The sequence below is a fragment of the Macaca fascicularis genome, chromosome 18, assembly GCF_037993035.2.
Source record: "Macaca fascicularis isolate 582-1 chromosome 18, T2T-MFA8v1.1".
Lineage (NCBI taxonomy): Eukaryota > Metazoa > Chordata > Mammalia > Primates > Cercopithecidae > Macaca > Macaca fascicularis.
Genome location: NC_088392.1, coordinates 71,931,578 through 71,956,588, shown reverse-complemented (window position 1 = coordinate 71,956,588; position 25,011 = coordinate 71,931,578). Strand labels below are relative to the sequence as shown.

Sequence of the window (25,011 nt, the reverse complement as noted above, 5' to 3'; positions counted from 1 at the left end):
CAAACTCCTGGGCTCAAGTGATCGTCCCACCTCAGCCTCCCAAGTAGCTGGGACTACAGGTGTGTGCCACCACACTGAGCTAATTTTTAAATTTTTTTTGCAGAGATAAGGTCTCCCTATGTTGCTCAGGCTGGTCTCAAACTCCTGGGCTGATGTGATCCTCTGGCCTCCCAAATTGTTGGGATTACAGGTGTGAGCCACAGTGCTGGGCCTGAAAACTCTTATAGGTCAGTTTCAGGAAATGGTCTCAAATCATTTCTTTGTTGTTTTCTCTATTATGTTCTGTACTCTCTTCTCTTTCAAACCCTTGTTATTCATTTGTTGGACTTTCTGGTTTGGTTCTCTAATTTTCTTATCTTTTCTCTTTCGTTTTATTTTTCTGTGTCTTTTTTTTTCCTATTCTCTGAGAGATTTCTTTTTTTTTTTTTTTTTTTTTTTGAGACGGAGTCTCGCTGTGTCTCCCAGGCTGGAGTGCAGTGGCGTGATCTCGGCTCACTGCAAGCTCCGCCTCCCGGGTTCACGCCATTCTCCCGCCTCAGCCTCCCAAGTAGCTGAGACTACAGGTGCCCGCCACCACGCCCGGCTAGTTTTTTGTATTTTTAGTAGAGACGGGGTTTCACCATGTTAGCCAGGATAGTCTCGATCTCCTGACCTCGTGATCCACCCGCCTCAGCCTCCCAAAGTGCTGGGATTACAGGCTTGAGCCACCGCGCCCGGCCTGAGAGATTTCTTAAATTTTATCTTCCATCTGTTCTAGTGAGTGCTATTTTTTCTTCATCTTTCTGGTTTTTTTTTTGAGATGGTTCACTGCAACCTCCGCCTCCCAGGTTCAAGCAATTCTCCTGCCTCAGCCTCCTGAGTAGCTGGGACTACAGGCGCATGCCACCACGCCTGGCTAATTTTTGTTTTTTTTTTTTTTTTTTTTTTTTGAGACGGAGTCTCGCTCTGTCACCCAGGCTGGAGTGCAGTGGCCGGATCTCAGCTCACTGCAAGCTCCGCCTCCCGGGTTCACGCCATTCTCCTGCCTCAGCCTCCCGAGTAGCTGGGACTACAGGCGCCTGCCACCTCGCCCGGCTAAGTTTTTGTATTTTTAGTAGAGACGGGGTTTCACTGTGTTACCCAGGATGGTCTCTATCTCCTGACCTCGTGATCCGCCCGTCTCGGCCTCCCAAAGTGCTGGGATTACAGGCTTGAGCCACCGCGCCCGTCCATTTTTGTATTTTTAATACACACAGGGTTTCACCGTGTTAGCCAGGATGGTCTCGATCTCCTGACCTCATGATCCGCCCGCCTCGACTTCCTAAAGTACGGGGATTACAGGCGTGAGCCACCGTGCCTGGCCTGTGAGTGCTATTTTTAAAATGTTCTTAATTGATTCTAAGATGTATGTTTTTCACAGTTTATAACCTCTGTGGTCAGAATGTATTGCATAAATAATGAACCGTGACAATGACCATTGTTCAGGTACCAGTCACAGCGTCATTGCCATTGCTTCTGCATACACAAGCTTGCCGTCTCCTCAGTTGAGTTATATGCATGGTTGATGCCACACATGTTGATACTACATATCAGGAAATGCAACTGAAGGCAGTAAAAATGTCAAATCCTTTGGAATAAATGAGTAAACTTTCAAAGCAACAAGGAGTTGGTATGACCGCTTTGTGCGTTGTACAGGATTATCATTGAAGCATTGAAACTTAGTTTGTCAGAAGATTCCTGCAGACCTTGGGCCAACACAGCATGACATTCAGTGATGCGATTCAATGGAGAAAAGCAAAATGATTATTTAAGTTAAATGAAGCCAAATTAAGTGCTAGCTTCAAAATTTGAAAATTGGTATCAATAGCTTAGAAAAAAAATCCCTGACACTAGTTGAACAATTGGCTAAAATATAATGCATCATCAATACTCTTAATGACATGGAGAAAGATATTAAATGGGGAAAAAACAATGTCAATAATTCTGAGCTGGGAACTGGTTTCAGAGAACTCACACTTTAAATGTGAAGATGTTTATGAATTCCTTAGGTAAAGTGTTTTGCTTATTTTTTCTTTTATATAAACAAGCAATGGTGATATTTCATACATTTATCTCTAAGTAACACTAAAAGACTTTTTCAATAGGCAAAACTTGTAAATGTTAAGCAGTGTCATACATTGGTTAGTGGTTTTCTTTTGTTTTTTTGTTTTGTTTCTTTTCTTTTTTTTTTTTTTTTGAGGCAAGATCTTGCTTTGCTGGTCAGGCTGGAATGCAATGGCATGATCATAGCTCACTACAGGTGTTTACCACCACACAAGGCTAATTTTTATCTTTTAATTTTGTAGAGATGGCGTCTTTCTCTATTAGCCAGGCTGGTCTTGAACTCCCAGGCTCAAGCAATCCTCCTGCCTTGGCCTCTTAAAATGCTGGGATTATAGGAGTGAGCCACCATGCATGGCTTTCTTTTTTTAATGGTACAGAAAATAATGGGATGCCTTATGGTTACAGGCATCTTAAATGTGGGTACTTCAATTTTTTAAGAGTTGGGTTGCTAGGAGCGGTGGCTCACACCTGTAATACCAGCACTTTGGGAGGCCGAGGCGTGTGGATCACAAGGTCAGCAGTTCGAGACCAGCCTGACCAACATGGTGAAACCCCGTCTCTACTAAAAATACAAAAAAATAGCTGGGCGTGGGCCGGGCGCGGTGGCTCAAGCCTGTAATCCCAGCACTTTGGGAGGCCGAGACGGGCGGATCACGAGGTCAGGAGATCGAGACCATCCTGGCTAACACGGTGAAACCCCGTCTCTACTAAAAATACAAAAAAAAAAAGCCGGGCGAGGTGGCGGGCGCCTGTGGTCCCAGCTACTCAGGAGGCTGAGGCAGGAGAATGGCGCAAACCCGGGAGGCGGAGCTTGCAGTGAGCTGAGATCCGGCCACTGCACTCCAGCCCGGGCTACAGAGCAAGACTCCGTCTCAAAAAAAAAAAAAAAAAATAGCTGGGCGTGGTGGTAGGTGCCTGTAATCCCAGTTACTTGGGAGGCTGAGGCAGGAGAATCACTTGAAACTAGAAGGCGGAGGTTGCAGTGAGCTGAGATTGTGCCACTGCGCTCTAGCCTGGGCAACAAAAGCAAAAAACTCTGTCTAAAACAAAACAAAACAAAAAAGAGTTGGGTTTTTTCCTGAAAAGTTTTTTGGTGACATCTTGTTTTTGTTGCATGGATAAAATATTTGTTCATCTCTGTGAGAATGTTCCTGAATTTTTTAAAGTTTTTACTTTTATGGATAGCCCAGGTTTCCTCTGAATTGATTTTTCCCCCCAACTGATGTTTAGAACTACACCTTTCATATACGAAACTCCCCCTCAGATGTCTGATCATCCTTGGCTTCCTGTCGTTGCATAAAATTTAACTACTAAAAAGCTGTTTGAATACTTTGCATATATGGAAGGGAGCTTAGGCTTGCTTGGAGGCTGAGCTTCTTCAGTGAGGACCCTTCCACACCCTCAGTTTCAGGATTTTTAGGTATTTTTCTCTCATGTTGATCGTTTTCCCCAGAAGAAAAGAAAAATATTCGATTTCTTGCCTGTGGGGTTTACACCTGACAGCAAACATTCAGGAAGCAACTTGCACACACCCCCACCCCCCAACAAGGTGGGACTCACTCAGCTGAAGGTAAGGGAGGGTCCTAAGGATGTACCTGCCCTGTTCCATTCCCTCCTTTATCTCTCTTCCAGAATGGCACTGCCTTGCCATTTCCCTGGCTGCCTTGTGCTTCCCCGGGGAAACCGAACTGCCTTATGGGGAGCAGAGTCAGCTCACCACTCTTCCTGCTTTCGATCTTTGCTATTGTCTTCCCTCCTGTACTCTTTGTTCTGTGTGTTTACAGCTTTTGTTTGTCCCTTTGCCATAATTTCAGTCATGTTTCTGGAAGGAGAAGCAGTAAATGTGTGTGTTCAGTCCACTGTCCATCAACAGAATCTCCTCATATTCCCTGGCTGATTGGCATATTTTCAAATTAAGTTGCGTAATTTGCTTTAAGGTCAATATTTTTAGATGATTATTTTCTTTTTTTCCTCCTCACTTTATTCTCTCCAAGGCATAATCATTTTATTTTGTTTAACTTCATTTTTACTTTTATGAGACAGAGTCTCACTCTGCCGCCCAGGCTGGAGTGCAGTGGTGTGATCTCAGCTCACTGCAACATCCACCTCCTGGGTTCAAGCAATTCTCATGCCTCAGCCTCGTGTGTAGCTGGAATTAGAGGCATGCCCCGCCACGTCCAGCTACTTTTTATATATTTAGTAGAGACAGGGCTTCACCATGTTGGCCAGACTGGTCTCAAACTACTGAGGTCAAGTGATCCGTCTGCCTCGGCCTCCCAAAGTGCTGGGATTACAGGCGTGAGCCACCACACCCAGCCTTAACTTCAGTTTTATTTGGTGAGAGAAAAGAAATTTAGTTTTGGAAAATGGAGAAAGGAAGGCATAGGAATCCAACTTTGAGAGTTAGTTCATTTAACACCCACGCAACCCCAGCACGACAGGCACTAGCACCCGTTCCATGGGGAAAGGCCAGGAAGGTTCCACAGTTGGCTCCTGGCTGGGCGAGGCCCCTAAATGGCAGACCCGCGAATGCGCTCAAACTCCACCTTGGAGGCTCCTCCTTCTTTGCTGAGAAAAGATGGGAAGTACCAGAAGCACGTGGTCAGACGTCTTTGCTATCTTAGACGGGATCCTTTTTTAAGCCATCTTCTAGATCCTTCCTTTCCTTTTACAGCTGTGGCAGAACACATTTCCTCCTTCCCACCTCCCTCAACCTCTGGGCCCTTCCTCGGGATCTGTCAGCCCCCGCCACCCTCACCCCTAACACCCGCCAACTGTAGATCGACAGTCTCGGCTAAGAGCCTCTGTTGGGAAATCACTGAAGGATTCTGTTTCCCAGCTGACAGCTGGAAAGGCTGATGTGGGTCATTTGCAGTGATAAAGAGAAATGAAAGTCAGCCTGCCCCGGAAGCCTGAAAGGGGCGTTGGTTCTGATGATAAACGTTAAGGTGAGCTGGGTCCGTGAGGCCTGGAGCGGGAGTGAGAAGAGAGCAGAGGCCGGGCCTGAGGGGCGTGGCCCTACTTTGCTGCTGCAGGACGCAGGGCTCATCCACAACAGGGGTCAGTGAGACAAGGCACGCTTTGTCCGACTCTGGAGTGGGACAAAGGGCCGCTGGTTCATTGGGATAGGGAAGGACTGCCAGCTGACTTGGAATTTCATGTAAACAACTGATCATTCTTCAGTATAGATATGGCCCATGAAAAATACGGGACGTACTTATACTAAAAAAAATCTTATTACATATCCAAAATTCAAATTCAGTCGAACGTCATGTATTTTTATTTGCGAAATCTACCACCCTTAAGTGGGGGGGCAGATAGGAGTAGCCTCCAAAGATAGTTATTACTATAAACCATCTCGAAGGATTTTTTTTGAAACAAAATCTTTGGAGGATGCCAAATGTGACAGCTAATTTTAGGTGTCAAGTTAAAGAACTGATAACACATTATTCTGGAGTGTGTCAGTGAGGGTGTTTCCGAGGAGACTGGCATGGCAGTCGGACGTGCCTAAGTGGGGAAGATTTGCACCATCCAATTGGCTGGAGTCTACACAGAACAAAATCAGAAGAACGGCAAATTGGTCTCTCTCTCTTCCGGAGCTAGGAAAGCTCTTCTTCTGCTTTTAGACTGAACCCCAGGTTCTCTGGCCTTTGCACTCCAGGACTTGTACCAGTGACCCTCGGGTCCCGAGGCCTTTTTCCTTGGACTGAGCCATATTACTGGCACCTCAAATTCTCCAGCTTGTAGATGGCCTCTCAAGGGACTTGTTAGCCTCCATCACTGGGTGAGCCAACTCCTCTAACATGTCCTCTCTCATCTATTTATCTGTCTATCCATCTACCTATCAATCATCTATTAATTTTGTTTCTCTGAGCAACTCTGACTAATACAACAAATACAAGTTTTGAAAACAGGAATAAATCTGCTCAAATTGAAGCAGTTATAAGGGGCCTCTCTCCCATTAGCCTTCTCCCAGACTCCCTTTCCTGCAATGGCTGAGGCTCCCCAGCCAAATGTAAAAATGCACTGAAGAACAGGCAGCAATGGGAGGAAAGCGGGGTGATTGTTGGGTTATTTCTGCAGCCCCCTTAGGAAAGTCCTGCCATGCCCCTCAGTGGAAATCCTACAGTGAGAGTTGACCAGCTTTGGAGGAAACAGAGGCCTCCTCTGCAGCAATGCACAGCGTCAGCACCAGGTGGCTGGGTGACATCCCTCATGGGAACTGGGACTCACGCAGCCAATACAGGTTTTCAGTTGGTTTGGTCCTCGAAGAGGCCAATGTGTAAGGTTTTGCAGGCCTTCTTTGGTGTTTGGAGATCTGACAGATCAGCCACGAATGGGCATGTAAACATGTTCACTGGACAGGAAGCATGGAGAGAAAGAAATATGTACCTTCTGATACCGACATCATTTATGGAGAACAGAATGGTGTGATTTAGTACATGATGCATGTTACTTCTGATACTTACTAATTTAAAAACATTATTTGTAATATATGACAAAGACTGAAGACTAATTCAAAACTCAAAGGAATAGGGAAAAATAGAACTACATGTGGAATCCTTTAGTATATTTATAATAATACAAATTAACCTATCATACCAATGGATCCTATAGCAGCAAGGGAATCCTTGCAGCTCTGGATAGTATATCTTGAATTAGACTGATATCTATTTAATGAGATTTTGCAGTGTAAAGCATATTAGGGACAGCAAATAACATTTTGCCCTGATAGATCCAGGAAAGACAAAAAGAAAGATCATCAATGTAAATGAAAAAAGTGTAATGTATCTGATAAAACAGCACAAAAGATAAAGCTTTTGTTTTCTGTCAAGCAGAATGATCTTTAGCCCAAGTTGAATGCTCTCAACACAGGCAGAGAGAGCATCTAACTGCTTAAAATGAGAGCAGGGATGGCTGTTGGCTTAGCTAGATGGCACCCCAGAGTCCTGAAAGAACTTGCAGATGTGATCACAGGACCATCTGAACCAGAGAAACTGGGGGGAATGGAGAGACAGCAAAAGAAAGGAGATGGGTAAATGAGTTCCAGATTTTCCACACAACAGGAAAGGTGGCTTACGGGTCTGTGTGCCGGTTACATTTAATGTTGAGCTTCAGGAAAACTCGGGAACAGATGATCGAAGGGGCTCTGTGCGCATTTATTAAAGAAAGTAATGACTGCTAGGCACTCTCATGAGTTCCCTGAAACCTGAGCTTGTGCCAGACAGCCTCGTTTCCATGCCGTAGCACTGCACTGGACGAGCAGGAAAATATCATAGTCAGAAATGACTTATTTCAGCAAGACACTTAGCAAAAGTCTCACGTGACATCCTTGTGGACCGAGGAATGTGGACTGGTGGTTGCTTTGCGACCACATTTCAGGGGACCCACGCAGGGTCCTCCTTATGCCCGTGTCACTACACGAAACCTCAGTCACAAAGGTGCAAGGGAAATAAAATGACTGTCACAGAAACAATGGCTAATGAACTTTAAAAAAAACTAATGACTTATTTTTAAAATTTTTTGTTTTTCGATCAACAGAACTAAATTTATTCTCAGTGTTATAACTATGGAAAATGGAAAAAATTGCTACTTCTTACTTTCTTATTCCTTTTTTAATTGAATATATTTAAGGTGTAGAGTATATTTTCAGATACTTACCTTTTTTTTTTTTTTCTGTGAGAAGCAGAGCCTCACTCTGTTGTCCAGGCTGGAGCATAGCAGTGAAACCATGGCTCACTGCTGCCTCCAACTCCTGGGCTCAAGTGATGCTCTTGCCTTAGCGCCCCTGAGTAGCTGGGACTGCAGACACATACTATCACATCCAACTAATTTTTTTTTTTCTGTAGAGACAATCCTCTTGCCTCAGCCTCCCAAGTAGCTGTGATTACGGGCACACACCACCATGCTCAGCTAATTTTTAAATTTTTTGTAGAGATGGGGTCTCACTATATTTCCCAGGCGTGTCTTGAACTCCTGGACTCAAGCAATCCTCTGCCTTTGACTCCCAAAATGTTGGGATTTCAGGCGTGAGCTACTGTGCTTGGCCAATATACTTATCTTGACATGCATATACATAGTGAAGTGGTCACTATGGTCAAGTAAATTGATATATTGGTACGTTATCTCTATAGCTACTTTTCCACTGTGTATGTATATGTGTGTGTGTGTGTGTATGTGTGTGTGTGATCAGAGCACCTAAAATCTACTGTCTTGTCAAATTACCAATATAAAATAGAATATTAACTGTAGTCCTCATGTTGTACATTAGATTTCTAAACTTATTCATTCAACAGTTGTGCAACTTTGTACTCTTTGACCTATATCTTCCCATTTCGACCCTTCCCCTCCCGGCCCCCTTCACCTCTGGTATCCGCCCTTTTGCTCTCTGATTCTACATATTCAATTTATTGAATTTAGTTTTTTAGATGTCACTTACAAGTAAGATCATGCAGTATTATCCTTTTCTCTTTTTTTTTTTTTTTGAGACGGAGTCTCACTCTGTCACCCAGGCTGGCGTGCAGTGGCACGATTTCAGCTCACTGCAACCTCCGCCTCCCTGGGTTCAGTGATTCTCCTGCCTCAGCCTCCCAAGTGTCTGGGATTACAGGCACATGTCACCATGCCTGGCTAATTTTTTGTATTTTTAGTAGAAACGGGGTTTCACCATACTGTCCAGGCTGGTATCATGCAGTAATTTTCTTTCTGTGTCTGGCTTATTTGACTTAGCATAATGTCCCCTAAGCTCATCCATATTGTCACAGATGGCAGGATCTGCTTTTTTAAAGGCTGAGTATGTATTCCATTGTGTATCTATGCCACAATTTCTTCATCTAGTCATCTATCAATCGATACTTTGACTGTTTCAATATCTTGGCAATTGTGAATAATGCTGCAATGGACACGGGAGTGCAGATGTTTTTACGAGGTGGTGCCAAAAGTATTTTCCAAGGTTACCTGCTACTTGCTGTGACTGATTTTGTTGTGGGCAAAAACCATCTTATGGAAATGAATCAGTTCAGATTAGGAGCATTACAAAAGCTCAAAATACCCATGGCTTAAATAAGGCAGAAGCTTATTTCTCTCCCAGAGAAGTACAGGGGCTAAGAGCCCATGGCTGCCATGACAGTTCTGTGAAGGCATTTCAGGGCTCAGTCCAACTGAGGAAACAAGACCAAGAACACTCTTCTCTCCCAGACTCCAGAGGAGAGAAGTCAGCTTATTCTTCCTCTGTAAAGATCTTTTATCCCAAGTCAGATGTTAAACACAGAGTGGAGCTGGCAAAGAGCACGTCTTTCCCCCACGAGGAGAAACGTGGAATCTTGGGCTGTCACTTACATCTCGTTGACCTGAAGTTGGTCTCATGGCCACACCGGGCTGCAGGGGAGGCTAAAAAATAAAACCTAAAAATTGAAGTTCTATTATTAAACTGGAAGGGAAAAGAAACATTGGGAGGTAATTATCAATCCTTGCCACAACAACGTGAGGGCAAATTAGTCTCTACATGTATACTGTCCAATATGGCCACCACCAACCACATGTGGCTACTGAGCACTTGAAATGTGGCTGCTCTGCTGACACGATCATTCCACAATATGTGCTTGTCTTGAAACATGACATTGTATCCTGTAAATATATAATTATCATTTGTCCATTAAAAACACAAGAAGACTTTTTTTAAAAAAGAAATGCTGCTGGTCCAAATTGGGATGTGCTGTAAGTATAGAATACACACAGGATTTCAAAGTCTCAGTATGATAAAAAGAATGCAAAATATTGCTCAGTTTTTATACCGATTACATATTGAAATGATACTATCGTTGAAATAATACCCAAATATACTGGTTTAAATAAAATGTTATTTAAATAATTTCGTCTGTTCCTTTTTACTTTTTAAAATGCAGCTACCTGGGCACAGCGGCTCATGCTTATAATTCCAGCACTTTGGGAGGCTGAGGCAGGCACATCACTTGAGGTCAGGAGTTCATGACCAGCCTGGTCAACATGGTGAAACCCCGTCTGTGCTAATAATACAAAAATTAGCCAGGCCTGGTGGCAGGTGCCTGTAATCCCAGCTACTCGGGAGGCTGAGGCAGGAGAATCGCTTGACCTGGGAGGTGGAGGTTGCAGTGAGCAGAGATCGCACCACTGCACTCCAGCCTTGGTGACAGACTGAAACTTCATCTCAAAAAAATTAAATAAATAAAATAAAATAAAATGCAGCTACCATAAAACTTCACATTATACGTGTGCCGCACATTATATCTCCATTAAGCAGTGCTGCTCTAGAATAACCTATACAGTCTTCTGAAAGACTCCAGGCTTGGCAAGTGGGACAGAGATGGGAAATTCAGCAAGAGAACAAAGAAAGAGAAACAAAATAGTTTCAAAGAGGAAGGAAGGGAGAGAAGGAGAGAGGAAAGAAGAAGGAAGAAAGGAGAAAGGTGGGAGGGAGGGAGGGAAAGAAGGAGGGAGGGGAGGCACCAAGGATGATTAAGTCATGGATGAGTTCTAGACCACAAGATTGACTTCCCCAAAGGAGTGGGAGGAAGAATGTGAGGAGATCCAGGGATGCAGAAAAGGTGTTGAAAGATGGCTTCATTGAATGAACCAAAAGGAAAATTGCATTTTTGATTTTCCAGGCCTGGACATAAAGGTCTGAACCCTGGGGACTGCACATAGAAAATCCAGAACCAGGGCCCCAGCACTCTGGGGCGCTTCTGGGAGCTGTCTCAGTACCTCTATGTACCTGTCAGTTGTCTACCACCCTGACTCCCCTCAAACTCAGGCAGTGGCCACAGAAGACGCTGGCAGCAGGCAGAGCAGGGAGCCCTGTACAGTAGTCCTGGTGCCTTGTCACAGGTCCCAAAGTGCCTTTACTGGAAGGCTAGGACTATTGCAGCTGCTGCACAGTCCCTGGGGACTGTCAAACATAAGCCTGGCCCCACAAGAAAACTGGGCCACACATGAAGAATGCAAAGAACACTCTTCTATCTCCCAGAGCTCCAGAGGGAAGAATCCAGTTCACTTTTGCTTTTAAATGAATTAAAAAAAAAAAAATCTCAAACCAGATGTTAAGCACAGGTAGAGCTGGAAAAGAAAATGAAAGATTTGGCCATCATCTGGAGAATTTAAGCTGGATAGAGAGCGACCCTAGATCTGCTGTGGGAACTAATTGATCTTGGTGAGTTATTCACATTGATCCAAAAAGAAAACAGAGAAAAAAGGGCTCCGCCTTCATTTTGAGTGTTGATATACAGGGAGAGGAATCCAAAGGTCTCTTTGTTCCTGAATAATATTTTCACCAACCATCACTCCCACTTGTTAAGCGCAAATGGAGCAAAACATATTGTTAAATACTTTGTGTCATTAGAGGAAAGGGATGCTTTCACTGCCCCTGGTTTTTGTTTTTTTGTTTTTTTTTTTTAATTATAAAGGCAGTGTCTTGCTCTGTCACCCAGGCTGAAGTGCAATGGCATGATCATAGCTCACTGCAACCTGGAACTCCTGGGCCCAAGTGATCCTCCCACCTCAGTCTCCCAAGCAGCGGGAACGACAGCCATGTGCCGCCACGCTCAGCTAATTTAAACATTTTGCGAAAGGTGAGGTCTTGCTATATTGCCCAGGCTGCTCTCAAACTCCCGGGCTCAGGCGATTCTCTTGCCTTGGCCTCCTGAAGTATTGGAGTTACAGTCATGAGCCACCACACCCAGCCCAAACAATTTTATAATAATAAGTTTTATTATCATTACTTTACTTTAAAGGCAATCCAGCTTTTCTAACTCGAAGTCTTTCTGTTGTAATTTAATAACTTTAAAAAGTGTTATTAAATATACTTTTCAAAGATTTGAACTTTTTGAGAAAAGTTTTCAATTTAGATCCACTGGAGTTTGTATTGTACATTTCAGTGCATTTGTGTGGCCATATTTAAATAGCCATTATGTTTTCTTTTACTCCTAGTATTAGATAGTCAGGAGGCTTTCTACCAACGTCAGACACCTGCTAATGAGTTTTGCTGATATTTAGAGTGAAATAATTAACATACAAAACATAAATGTGGGTAACTGAGGAATTACTACCTGCACAATGAGCTGACAGCGGGTGGAGCGTGAAGCCTGGGGAACTCATGGTTACTGCCAGGCAGTAAGCAAGTAACCACAGTGACTGTGTGGACGTTTTCCACCTGGGAAATGGCCCAAAGAGCAGTAATTCCAGAATCCTCTCAACCTGTTCAGACAGTTGGGGTGGAAGGTTTATGACGCTATCTGACTCCTATCTCACTTGGAGTGTGAATATGCTTGTGTCATGACTCACAGGGTTAATTTCCTTTTGAAAGGAGGCTTGTGGGCCTGGGCCAGAGGCAATCGCCTTTGAACAACTGCTCCTTTGGCACGTTTTGCTAATGAAGAAGAATGAAGGCTGCTATTATTTAATAAGGATTTTTTTTTTGACTTAAGGTTCAGTCCTTTCCATTTTATGGTTTTGGTTTTTCTTTTTCTTTTTTGTGAGACAGAGTCTCACTCCCTTCGCCCAAGCTGGAGTGCGGTAGTGCCATCTCGGCTCACTGCAACCTCTGCATCCTTGGCTCAAGTGGTCCTCCCACCTCAGCTTCCAGAGTAGCTAGGACAACAGGCACCAACATGCGGGGCTAATTTCTAAATTTTTGGCAGAGACGGGGCTTTACCATATTGCCCCGGCTTGTCTCCAACTCCTGGGCTCAAGTGATCCACCCCTTCTGCCTCCCAAAGTGCTGGGACTCCAGGTGTGAGCCACCATGCCTGGCCACATTTTGTGGTTGTTATTTGGCAGTAAAGCTGGAGCCACTTTTTCCCCTAGCTGAAAGTAGCTAAGCGGTGATACTAACTCTCTTCTCTGAGTTGGGAAATTCCTGCAGCCTACAAAAGCCTACTGAGGAATTGTCAAGTCAAAGAGTTCTAGAATGCCTAGAACTAGACCTAGTCCAGCTGGTCTTCAGTCCAGCTTGTTTCTCAGGTGAGGAATCTGACCCTCAGAAAATAATCAGATACCTGATGCTCACTAGTGGCAGAGCGTTGCAACACCCACTCCTCTCCAGCTCTCTCTTCAGGGACAGAGAGGTATCATTCTTATTTTTAATGAAAACAGGTGCATATATTGTAGATAGAATTGTTAAAATATCTAATTGTGTTAATTAGATATGCACTTTTAAATATTAAGCAATAGTTTGGTTTCAACCCGCAAGCCACACAAAAATACAGAAATCCTCCATCTCAGGCCCTCTTCCCTGGTTCCTCCGCCGTTACAAATACGTAAGCCATTCCCAGGATTTGAGCTGAAGTGTAGGGGAGGAAGGAAGCTGTGTGGCAGGCGGTGGAGCTGATTATAGGGTTAGACGTCGCAGAACCAGAACCCGTTTCTCTTCATTCCCAGCTCAGTCATCTTTTACACATTTTTTTCTTTCTTCCTTCCTTTCTTCTTTTTAGAAACAGGGTCTTGGCCAGTCACAGTGGCTCACGCCTATAATCCTAGCACTTTGGGAGGCCAAGGAGTGTGGATCACCTGAGGTGAGGAGTTGGAGACCAGCCTGGCCAACATGGTGAAACCACGTCTCTACTAAAAATACAAAAATTAGGCCGGGCGCGGTGGCTCACGCCTATAATCCCAGCACTTTGGGAGGCTGATGCGGGCGGATCATGAGGTCAGGAGATTGAGACCGTCTCTACTAAAAATACAAAAAATTAGCCGGGCGTGGTGGCGGGCGCCTGTAGCCTGAGCTACTCAGGAGGCTGAGGCAGGAGAATCGCTCGAACCCGGGAGGCGGAGCTTGCAGTGAGCCAAGATGGCGCCACTGCACTCCAGCCTGGGCGACAGGGCAAGACTCCGTCTCGGGGAAAAAAAAAAAATTAGCCTGGTGTGGTGACAGGTGCCTGTAATTCCAGCTACTCGGAAGGCTGAGGCAGGAGAATTGCTTGAACTGGGGCAGGGGCGGGGAGGTTGCAGTGAGCCAAGATCGCGTCACTGCCCTCTAGCCTGGGCAACAGAGTGAGAGTCCATCTCAAAAAAAAAAAAAAAAAAAAAGAAAAGAAACAGGGTCTTGCTCTGTTTGTTACCCAGGCTGGAGTACAGCAGCACACTCATGGCTCACTGCAGTCCCGAGCTCCTGGGCTCAAGCGACCCTCCCGCCTCAGCCTCCTGAGTAGCTTGGACTATAGGCATGTACCGCCACACCCAGCTGGCTTTAAAAATTTTTTGTAGAATCATGGTTTTGCTATGTTGCCCAGGCTGGTCTCAAACTCCTGGGCTCAAGTGGTCCTCCTATCTTGGCCTCACAAACTGCTGGGACTACATGTGCACACCATCACATCTTGCCTTCAACAACTTTTAATCGTTCCTTTTACTAGGGAAGTAATAAAATCCCCCTCACACTACTGGTAGGTTGGTTTGATTTCTTTTTTTTCTTTTTCTTTTTGAGATGGCATCTTGTTCTGTTGCACAGACTGGAGTTCATTATGATTTTGGCTCACCGCAACCTCCACCTCCCAGGTTCAAGTCATTCTCCTGCCTCAGCCTCCCGAGTACCAGAGACTACAGGCATGCGCCACCACGCGCGGCTACTTTTTGCATTTTTAGTAGAGACCGGATTTCACCATGTTGGCCAGGCTGGTCTTGAACTCCTGACCTCCAGTGATCCGCCTGCTTTGGCCTCCCAAAGTGTTGGGATTGCAGGTGTGAGCCACTGCGCCTGGCTGGTTGGTTTGATTTCTATCAGACATATTTTAATTCCCTACATTATTTAATGTATGAATGTAGAATTTCCTGTTCTTTTTAGTGAAAGAAGTTCAGGTCTTCAGGGTATAATGAGATAGGAAGGCTTAGTCATCTAGGGAAACTATACCATGTACTTATTATGATCTTTTTAGTGTTGGGATTAGGGTTGCCAGATAAAATACAGGATGCCCCACTGACTTTGAATTGCTAAACAACAGGGACATACTTACATACAAACATTATTCATTGTTTATCTGAAATTCAAATTCCGCTTGGTGTCAGGCATTTCTTTTTGCCAACTCCAGCAGCCCCAGCTAGGAGGTGCCGCGTGAGCTCCTCTCCCTAGAAGTCCTCTTACCTGCTGTCAGCTGAGCAATTTGCCAGGCTTGCTTTGGGAGCTGGCTTGAAATCATTTGGATTTGATGACTTTCTTTCTCCCTTGTGCAGGAATCCACTTACCAAGATGACAGGAGCAAGTGGTTATCAGAGCTTGCTTTCTAGAAATTCAGTTAAATAAGCAGCCCCCGTCTCTTTTTCTGCAATTTCAGTCTTGGAGAAGGGATTGGTAGTTAAAGTCATTCCACCTCTTTATTTAATAATTCTGTTTTGCATACCCTTTACTGGATGATCATTCCTTAGAGAGGTTTGCAGTCAAAAGCCCTGTTCTTTATTATATTAAACATCATAGAGTCCCATGTTTTCCTTAAGGAATATGTGAACAGGAGAGAAGCGTCCTGTTGAAGAAGCCAGGACTCAGAGCATTTCTGCAGACTGAGTCTGGATCCTTTCCTTCAGCCTCCAGGAATACTGCCGTCTCCACACCCAGGGTGGTAATCCAGGCAAGGGCTCCAGTGTGTGGCCACCCTGCCACCTACTACCTGTGTGTCCAAATGCAGTGACTCAGCTTCTCTGTGCCTCTCTTTCCTCTATCACTTCCACATGTATAAAATGAGGATAATGTTGGTACTCTAAGGATTGCATCAATTAATAAACAGCACTCAGTAAATCTGTTAACCAATCAGTAGATCATGCCTTACATGCTGGGCACGTTCCCTCTTCTCTCTAGACCGCAGTGACCCCAACTGTGAAGTGGCTGTAGCTAATCCACTTGGTCTATAGGATTTGTAAAGGAACATGTTAATAACCCTCAAGTGACTGCAGAGAATGAGGCCATTCTTTTCGGGAAAAATATAGATTGTTTATCATCAGGGATGAATACTTAAAAGAAAATCTGGGAATTTTTTTGTAAGTCACGAAGAAGGGTATGGGAGGGGTTGCACACTTTTGAATGGGAGTGCTTCTCTGGGAACTGTAGGGAAATGGGTGACACAGAAGTACTAGGGGTTTTGGAGCTGTTCTGAGTGAACACACAGGTCCAGTGTGGCTACTTGGGGGCAGGGCCCCTGGAATTTATACTGTTTTGCCTGCAAAGCTGATTACCCAGCTGCCTCTTCTTTTCTCACCTCCATGATATTATCACCAAGCAACTGACAACAATTAAATCTGAGAACTCAACAGCCACGCACTAAGATAAAAGACCACTGCGCTGTTGTGTTTCAATAGGTATTTAGAGAGAAGTGGGAAACTTCAGGATTAATGAAATGTAGATAATGTCAAGAAATGGCCAAAACACTGAAGCACTAAATTAGGAAAAGAGCCTTATGCAAATATTTGGTACCAATGTCTGCTTTATTTTTTTACATTTTTTAGTTTAACTTTTGTTTTTTGTTGCAGGCTAGAGTGGGCTCACTGCAGCCTCTACCTCCCAGGCTCAAGCTATCCTCCTACCTCAGCCTCCCAGGTAGCTAATTTTTCTGTGTTTTTTAGAGGTGGGGTCTCACTATGTTGCCCAGGTTGGTCTCAACTCCTGGACTCAAGTGATCCTCCTACCCTGGCCTCCTGAAGCACTGAGATTACAGTCATGAACCACCGAGCCCGGCCAATGCCTGCTTTAAACAACAGGAATAGTCACTTATCAAACCCTTAGAATGGGGTGGGTGTCCACCTGGAGTAAAGTCTGAGTAAGGATGGTTTTGAAAAGCTCCAGGGGTTAACAGTGACTAACTTAACGTATTTGAAGTCCCATACTTTCATTACATTTTAGTGGAGACAAATTGGAAGCTGGTCCAAGAAACTCACTCTATATTCTTTGCAGTGTGCTGCATGTTTATATAAACTGTGTGGTCAGCTGTCCATCATGCTCATTCCTTGGTATGCATTCATTCCTGATTACCTCCTTTTGTTGCTTTATTGGTTCTGATTTGAAGTACCCTCCAGATATTGGATCTAGATAACTCTTGGGATCAGATGGCTTTCTCCAGCCACGAGAGTCAAGAGGATAGTTTCAAGAGTGGCAAGTGTACATAGCCCCTCTTGCATTGCACAAAGTTAGCCAAATTTATGTCTTTTCCATGTGCACCATGTGAGGTGTAAGTTGGAAGGATGAGTAGACTTGGAAATAGAACGGCAGTGTGTTGGAACCCGCTCATAAGCATGTCGGACATCAGAGAGGTTGGAGCCCTGCAGAAGAGAATTGTCATACTCAAATGTTATTGTGAAACCACAGGAAGACAGCTGACTAGGCTGACTAGGCAAGAAGCCTAGTTCTTCTATTACTGAGCACGTGACCTTGTTGGATTATTTTAAGTCTTCAGAATCACAGTTATAACACCACCCATCCTGACTTCCTAAAGAACAAGTGAGCCTGCACACATGTGGAGACCATAAAACCCTGTCCAAACTCAATGCATGATTGAATAAGCACATGCTTATGTGAGCATATTGTTTAGGTTTAGTTTGCCCTGGAGGTTGTATTTATGATATAGTCTCCAAGGGCAAGAAACCATGTTCCACTATATGATATTCATGTGTGCTAACTATGAATTCTCTGGAAATGATTCTGTTATTATTACCAAAGGACAAGTGCTATAAGAGAGTTTTATAAAAAACAAACTTGAAGTCTGTCATCTCTATAAAACATTCTTATTTGGGTAAGCAGAGAGGCTTACACAGGTTTACAAATGATTTCACTATCAAGTCTAAAATTAGTGACAGCATCCAAAAAGATCTTTGGTGTCTTTCCAAACTGCTCCAAGCATTAGACTGTCCCGAAGGGAGTGTTCCATTAAATCATCACAGAGCTGGCCTATTCTCTGTGCAGTCTGGGGTCTGTTCTTTGTAGAATTATGACCTTGTCAGGGCATCCAGAGGTGAACAGTTTCTCAGATTCTGACTCACATTAATCAAATTCACAAGAGAGTGGTATATAAAATAGAATATCAATTGATTGATTAATTACTATAGACTATCAATTAATTGATAGAAATATTGACAAGATGGATACTCATGTTTGCTGATGAACACATTCATTCCCTGAAGGCAAATCCACGAGGAAATCTTGTTAAAATATTAAGGCTTCCTGCAGAGCGTGAAATCAGAATAAATTTCCGATTCAGCTGGAACCTCCATTTCCAGCTCAGGTGATCCCATCACACTGACTGGTGGGGCCTCCCTCCCGCCCTGTGAGGTTGCTAAATGAGTTGACTAGGTCAGGGTCAGAATTGTTAAGATAAAGAAATAGAAGATTAAAATAACAGAAAGCATTGTGCCTAGCAAGAGTAAGATTTGTTTCATGAAACTCGTTTTAATTTAGATAGATAGACAGACAGACAGATAGATAGATAGACAGATAGATAGATAGATAGACTGATGGAAGTATTGGGTCCTATGTGAAAAAAATAATGTGTTTCTTACAGTGACTGCTTTCCAAAAAAATATGTGAACATCACTGCTTTAGAGATGCTAACATCTTTTATTTTTAAGTAAATATTTATTAGGTGCCTATTCTGTAATCTTATGGAGATTACAATGTAGGGGAGAGATTATGAGAGAGATGAAAGACAGGCAATAAACAAATACCGATACCCTTTTGGGTGCCCTACCTCTTTTTCTAGTCTGATGCCTCCAGTGGTACATTTGCTCTTCCTACTGATAGAGCTTGGGATAGACTCATCCGTTCTCCTGTCCTAGGATTATGCTTGGCCTTTGAACTGGCCTGTGCCCTGGCAGGTGATCTCTTAGGATGGATCGGTGCACAGAAGGGGCTGCTTTCAGCCACCATCTGCCTACTGCCTAGTTTTCCTTTTCCTCCTCTTTTTTTTTTTTTTTTTTTTTTTGAGATGGAGTCTCTCTCTCTGAAGCCCAGGCTAGAGTGAAGTGGTACGATCTTGGCTCACTGCAGCCTCCACCTCCCAGGTTCAAGTGATTCTCCTGCCTCAGTCTCCCAAGTAACTGGGATTACAGGCACACACCACCACACCTGGCTAATTTTGTATTTTTAGTAGAAATGGGGTTTCGCCATGTTGGTCAGGCTGGTCTTGAACCCCTGACCTCAAGTGATCCATCTGCCTCAGCCTCCCAAAGGGCTGGAATTACAGGTGTGAGCCACTGCACCCAGCCTCCTTTCCCTCTTTTAACTCTTCGTTGTTTATATCACTCACCCACCTTCTTGAAATAGCTCTTTTTTTTTTTTTTAACTCTGTCTAAAGATAATCAGGCAAAATATCACATAAATGTACAATTCAAGGGCCTGAATGACGAAAACTACAGTATGCAAGAAGCTGGAAGAAATACTGAAAATTATATTTTCAACTTTCTTACTTTTAGATGAAGAAACTGAGATTCAAGAAGGCTGTGACTTGCTCAAGGTCAAAGTCATCCAGTAACAGATCTGACACTAAACCCTGGATCTTCAGACCCCATGTCCAGTAGTACTCTGTCATTCTGCCACACAGTCTATCAAAAAGAAATCTGTTCAACCTGTGGAAGCAGATTACGAATAAATACATACATAAAAGAAATCTGACTTTAGAGAACACCAAGAATGCTTCCTTCTCAGGTTACTGAAGATGCATCATTATCCTGTGTTGTCATTCTATATCAATAACAGGCATGGAGAAAAATGATTGAGATATTTTCATGATGAAAGATTGAAGGAGCACCACTGAGATAAAAAAAAAATTTAAGGCAGCCTTGCATTTAGTCTTAATAAATATCCAACCTAGGAACTGATTTTATTTATTAACCTTTTCATTCACTCAACCAACCAACACTTATTGAGCCCTACTATGAACCAGGCAGTTTCTGAGTGCCAGTGGTTTATTAGTGTTTATTAGACAACCAGTCTCTGCCCTCAGGAAGTTTTATTACCATGATGGGGGGAGGTGGATGGGTATAGTAGACACAAAGATGCTCCACTCAGATCCCCCTTTAAGGAAGAACTTGTTGCCCAGCTATGGGGCGTGGTCAGCAGCAGACTCCAGCTGTCAGTTCCTTCAGGATCAGCCTCAGTTGCGGGCTGCTATTTTGCCCTAGGTCATGCCCTTCCCAAGGCAACCCTCACCCAGTGGTTACACAAAGCAAGAGTCCTGGTCATTTCTACCCAATACGGACAACTCTGATGAGCAACATTCGCTCTACAACTCCCTGCCAAATTGGCCAGTGCTTTGTCAAGCCTGTATCTCCATTCAACTTCACCCTCTGCTCCATTCTGCTTCTCCCATATCTTCCTTTCACAGGTGCTGAGCCTTAATAAATATCCTGCACCCCAGTATCTGCTTTCAGAGAACCCAACTTGCAACAGGGTGTGTGTGTATGTGTATGACTATTTTATATAAGGTGGTAAATGAAGACATTTTAAAAATAAAATGAGATTTGAGCATCTGAGCAGAAACCTGAAAAATGTCAGGAAGTAAGTCTTACAGATCTGAGGAAAGAACATTCCAGGCAGAGGGGCGAGTGAGTGCAAAGGCCCTGAGGCAGGGAGCATGTTTGGTAGATGTGAGGAACCACACAGGGCCATAGGGAGTTGGAGCAAAATGGAGAAAGGAGTTAGAACATGAGATGGAAAGGGCATGTAGTGTGGAGTGGGGAATGTCACTGTCCCACCACGCAGGGCTTTGTAAGCTATGGTAAAGACCCGGTTTTTACTCAGAGATGAAAGGGTAGCTTCGGAGGGTTTTGAGCAGAGGATTGACACGATTCAACTTATACTTTAAGAGTTTCACTCTGGACAAAGGTGGAATCAGGAAGGTCTGGTGGGAGGCTATGGTGATAATTCAGTATGAAGTAAAGGTGGCTTAGATCCAAGTCAAAGAGCAGGTGGCGAGAATCAGAGGCTGAATATGTGTTGAAGGTAGAACCAGTATGGATTGGAAGTGAGGCATGAGAGAAAGAGAGCGTGGGTAACTTCAAAGGTTTTGGTCTCAAAAACGGAAAGGAAGGAGTTGCCATTTGCTGGATCAGGAGTTAAGTTTGGGACATGTTATGTTTGCAGATAGGATCTGTTGTGTTCCTAATTAATATAACTTATTATCCAAAGGAGGAAAACTTTTAAGAATAAAAGAGGATGTGGCAAATAATTTCTGTGGTGTAAACCAGGATTATCCAGGGCCAACCAGAGCATATGACCCTGGGGTAACCCAGGACTCAGGGCCCTGTAGCATGTACTGGGAGAATGGGACTTACACTGGCACTCGGTCATTGGTGTTAGTAGGTGTATGGCCTGAATGTATATGTTCACCCAGAATTCACATGGTGAAATCTAACCCCCATGGTGATGGTTTTAAGAGGTGGAACCTTTGGGAGGTAATTAGGTCATAAGGGCTGGGCTCTCACGAATGGGATTAGTGCCCTTATGAAAGAGGCCTCAGGGAGCTTCTGAGCCCTTTTTTGCCTTTCTGCCATGGAAGGGTTCAGCAAGAGGCACCATCTATGAAGCAGAGAGCAGGCCTTCACCAGACACCAAATGTGCTGATGCTTTGCTCTTGGACTTCCCAGCCTCCAGAACTGGAGAAATAAATTTCTACTATTGATAGGCTGGGCTTGGTGGCTCACACCTGTAATTCCAGCACTTTGGGAGGCCGGGGCTGGCGGAACACCTGAGGTCATGAGTACGAGACCAGCCTGGCCAACATGGTGAAACCCTGTCTCTACTAAAAAATACAAAAATTAGCCGGGCGTGGTGGCAGGCACTTTAACCCCAGCTACTTGGGAAGTAGAGGCAGGAGAATTGTTTGAACCCAGGAGGTGGAGGTTGCAGTGAGCCGAGATCTAGCCATCGCACTCCAGCCTGGGGGACAAGAGCGAGACTTCTCTCAGAAAAAAAAGGAAAAAAAAAGCCGGGCGCGGTGGCTCAAGCCTGTAATCCCAGCACTTTGGGAGGCCAAGACGGGTGGATCACGAGGTCAGGAGATCGAGACCATCCTGGCTAATATGGTGAAACCCCGTCTCTACTAAAAATACAAAAAACTAGCCGGGCGAGGTGGTGGGCGCCTGTAGTCCCAGCTACTCGGGAGGCTGAGGCAGGAGAATGGCGTAAACCCGGGAGGCGGAGCTTGCAGTGAGCTGAGATCCGGCCACTGCACTCCAGCCTGGGCGACAAAGCGAGACTCCGTCTCAAAAAAAAAAAAAAAAAAAAAAAGGAAAAAAAATTTCTACTCTTTATAAATTATCCAGTCTAGGGTATTTTTTAATAGCTGCCCAGACAGTCTAAGAGGAAAATGTTTTTCTCTACTCACTTTGGTTCAATGGTCAGAGGCCTGAGAATTAAGTAACAATGAACCGATTAACAAAAGAAAGGACAAGGTTTATTTACACATACATGTGAGAATACTCAATAATGGGCAACTCCCTGAATACTAAAAGGTAAAAGGTTTTGGTTTTTTGTTTTTTACTTTTATTTTAAGTTCAGGGGTACAAGTACAGGTTTGATACATAAGTAAACATGTGTCATGAGGGTTTGTTGTACAGATTATTTCATCACCCAGCCATTAAGCCCAGTACCTATTAGTAATTTTTCTTGATCCTCTCCCTCCTCACACCCTCCACCCTCCAATAGGGCCCAGTGTGTATTGTTGTTCTCCTCTGTGTGTCCATGTGTTCTCGTCGTTTAGTTCCCACTTATAAGTGAGAACATGCAGTATTTGTTCCTGCATTAGTTTGCTTAGGATAATGGTTTACAGGCTGCATCCACTTCCCTGCAAAGGACATGATCTCATTCTTTTTTATGGCTGCAGAGTGAAAGGTTTATATACCAATTTAACAGACGGGTGGAGTGGGGTTTGGACTCCACGGGAAAGTAGGGAAGGTTCGATCGGGCCTTGTGATGATAACGGATAGCTAAATTATCACTCGCTGATGCTGGGATGAGTCTTCTCACACTTCTCAAACTCCCTCAGAGAGGGGTCATAGAAGCTGTAATTCAGGAGGCTCTGCCTAAGTTTAGATAATGTTTCTCTCTGTGGCTGCTGATTGTGAAGACGTTTTGAGTTTAAAGTAATTTTCATACCATTTTGGTGGACTGTTAATTCCTTCCTTTCCCCCATTTAATACTTCCCCAGGTGTTTCACAAACAAGGAACTGGGTTTATTGCTGTGGAGAAAAGACACTGGTCGGGCCTTGTGAGGTAAGGATCTGCAAAGGGAAGGAACATACATCAGAACAAATATCATTAGCGCCAAAGACCTAACATAAGCACACTACACAGTATTTTGTCAAACCAATCTCCTAGTCTTGGGCATGAGGGGTATTTCTATGGAAACACAAAGAAAAACAAAGATTAATGGTGAGAGCAGATGATAGACGCAATTTTTGAGTCCACAGTTCAGCCAGTTGAGATGATTTCTAGACACTGGGCTTGAAGCATCATTAGATGGTGGAGTGAAGATAGCAGTGGCAATCTGACAGATTTCTCAGTTCACAGGTAACTATTTTTGTTGACGGTATAGACATTAGAGTCACAGTCATGGTTACTTCTCAGATCAGATCATGGAAGATGTGGGTGTTCTGGTGAATTTCCTCAGAGGCCCACACTGTTGTAGTGATGAGTCCTTTGAAGTTTATATCAAGTCACTCAACTTCAGTTTATAGGACTTTGGGCAAAGGAGAGCCACAAGAGAACCTAGACGCTCAGCAATCAGGTTTTAGGTCTCAACAACACCAAGTCAGGAAGGTGAGGGTAGGAATTGGAAATGTTAATTTGGAGCCTGATATTGAAGACAATTAGAAAAAAATGAGAATTTGATAAAAATGTAGAAGACGGCAGAATTCGGTCAAATTTATAGGTAGATAATAAAACCTCAAAAGCAATGAACAAGACTAGAATATGATAATTCACAATGTTTGATGATAGTTTTCTATTGAAACATAAAATTTCTCTCAATCATTGTCCCTATTTTGATCAAAAATAATCAAAGTAAGATTATTCTTGTTTACAAGTCTAGTCTCATTAAGCTTGGCCTGATTATTTACATAAGTGCATCAAGAAGAGTAATTGAACTCAGAGACTTTTAAAGCTTGCTTTGCTGGAATTTTCTATACAGAATCACAGGTTGGACTTTTAAAAGCCTCTTGAGGCTAGGAAGTCAAGCCAGGAACTTCCTCTGAGACTTTGGCAATACCTATACATTTGGGTGAATGCTTCTCTTCTTGAGGTCCCCAAAATATCCTAAGCTTCTTGGACTTGCCAGGAGGTGACCTTATTTACTCTCTTGAGGACTGGAAACCCTATAAGTCAGATACCAGGATGGTTTTTCCAAGAGGACTTTGTAAGCACTGGCTCCATAAAGTCAACTTTAGTTTTTAAAACTGTCTGGTAGAAGTGGGAGGGGGTGGGAAGGAGGCTGGAGTTGAAAAACTACCTGTCGGGTCCTATGCTCACTACTTGGGGTGATAGGATCATGTGTACACCAAACCTCAGCGACATGCAAATTACCCAAGTAACAAATCCGCACATGTACCCTCTGAACCCAAAATAAAATTTTAAAAAACTGATCATATCTGATTCTATGCACATCATTCTTAAATATGACATACTAGTCAAAGCCTTAGTTATACAGCCAATGTTTCTAATCATGCCTTCTTATAAGAAGAACAAATTCTTATTGAATGTATGCAAATAAGTATGAAAATAAGAGTACTCATTGAGAGTTAATGAATTCTAGAGGGATCAGGCTGAAAGAAAAGAAAAACTTTTCATTTTTGTTACAAACATTTAATCTATGAAATTGTTACAAGTATAGGTAACTTATGAGAAAAGAGTAAGAGGTTCCCTAAATCCAGAAAATGGAATGTTAAAGAAACAGAAATGTTCCAAACAAAAGCCATAATTATCTTTCATCAATT

The 25,011-nt window shown here is 43.6% G+C and overlaps 2 long non-coding RNA genes across 2 annotated transcripts; both read left to right on the top strand.

The window, feature by feature from the left end:
* Positions 1-1,233: 1,233 nt before the first annotated feature.
* On the top strand, positions 1,234-23,444 carry LOC135968193 (uncharacterized). Its single transcript, XR_010582773.2, has 2 exons — positions 1,234-1,343; positions 23,229-23,444. It is a non-coding gene; the product is annotated as an uncharacterized lncRNA (long non-coding RNA).
* Positions 13,115-15,832, top strand: LOC123570062 (uncharacterized). Its single transcript, XR_006694025.2, has 3 exons — positions 13,115-13,178; positions 15,277-15,394; positions 15,538-15,832. It is a non-coding gene; the product is annotated as an uncharacterized lncRNA (long non-coding RNA).
* Positions 23,445-25,011: the final 1,567 nt, after the last annotated feature.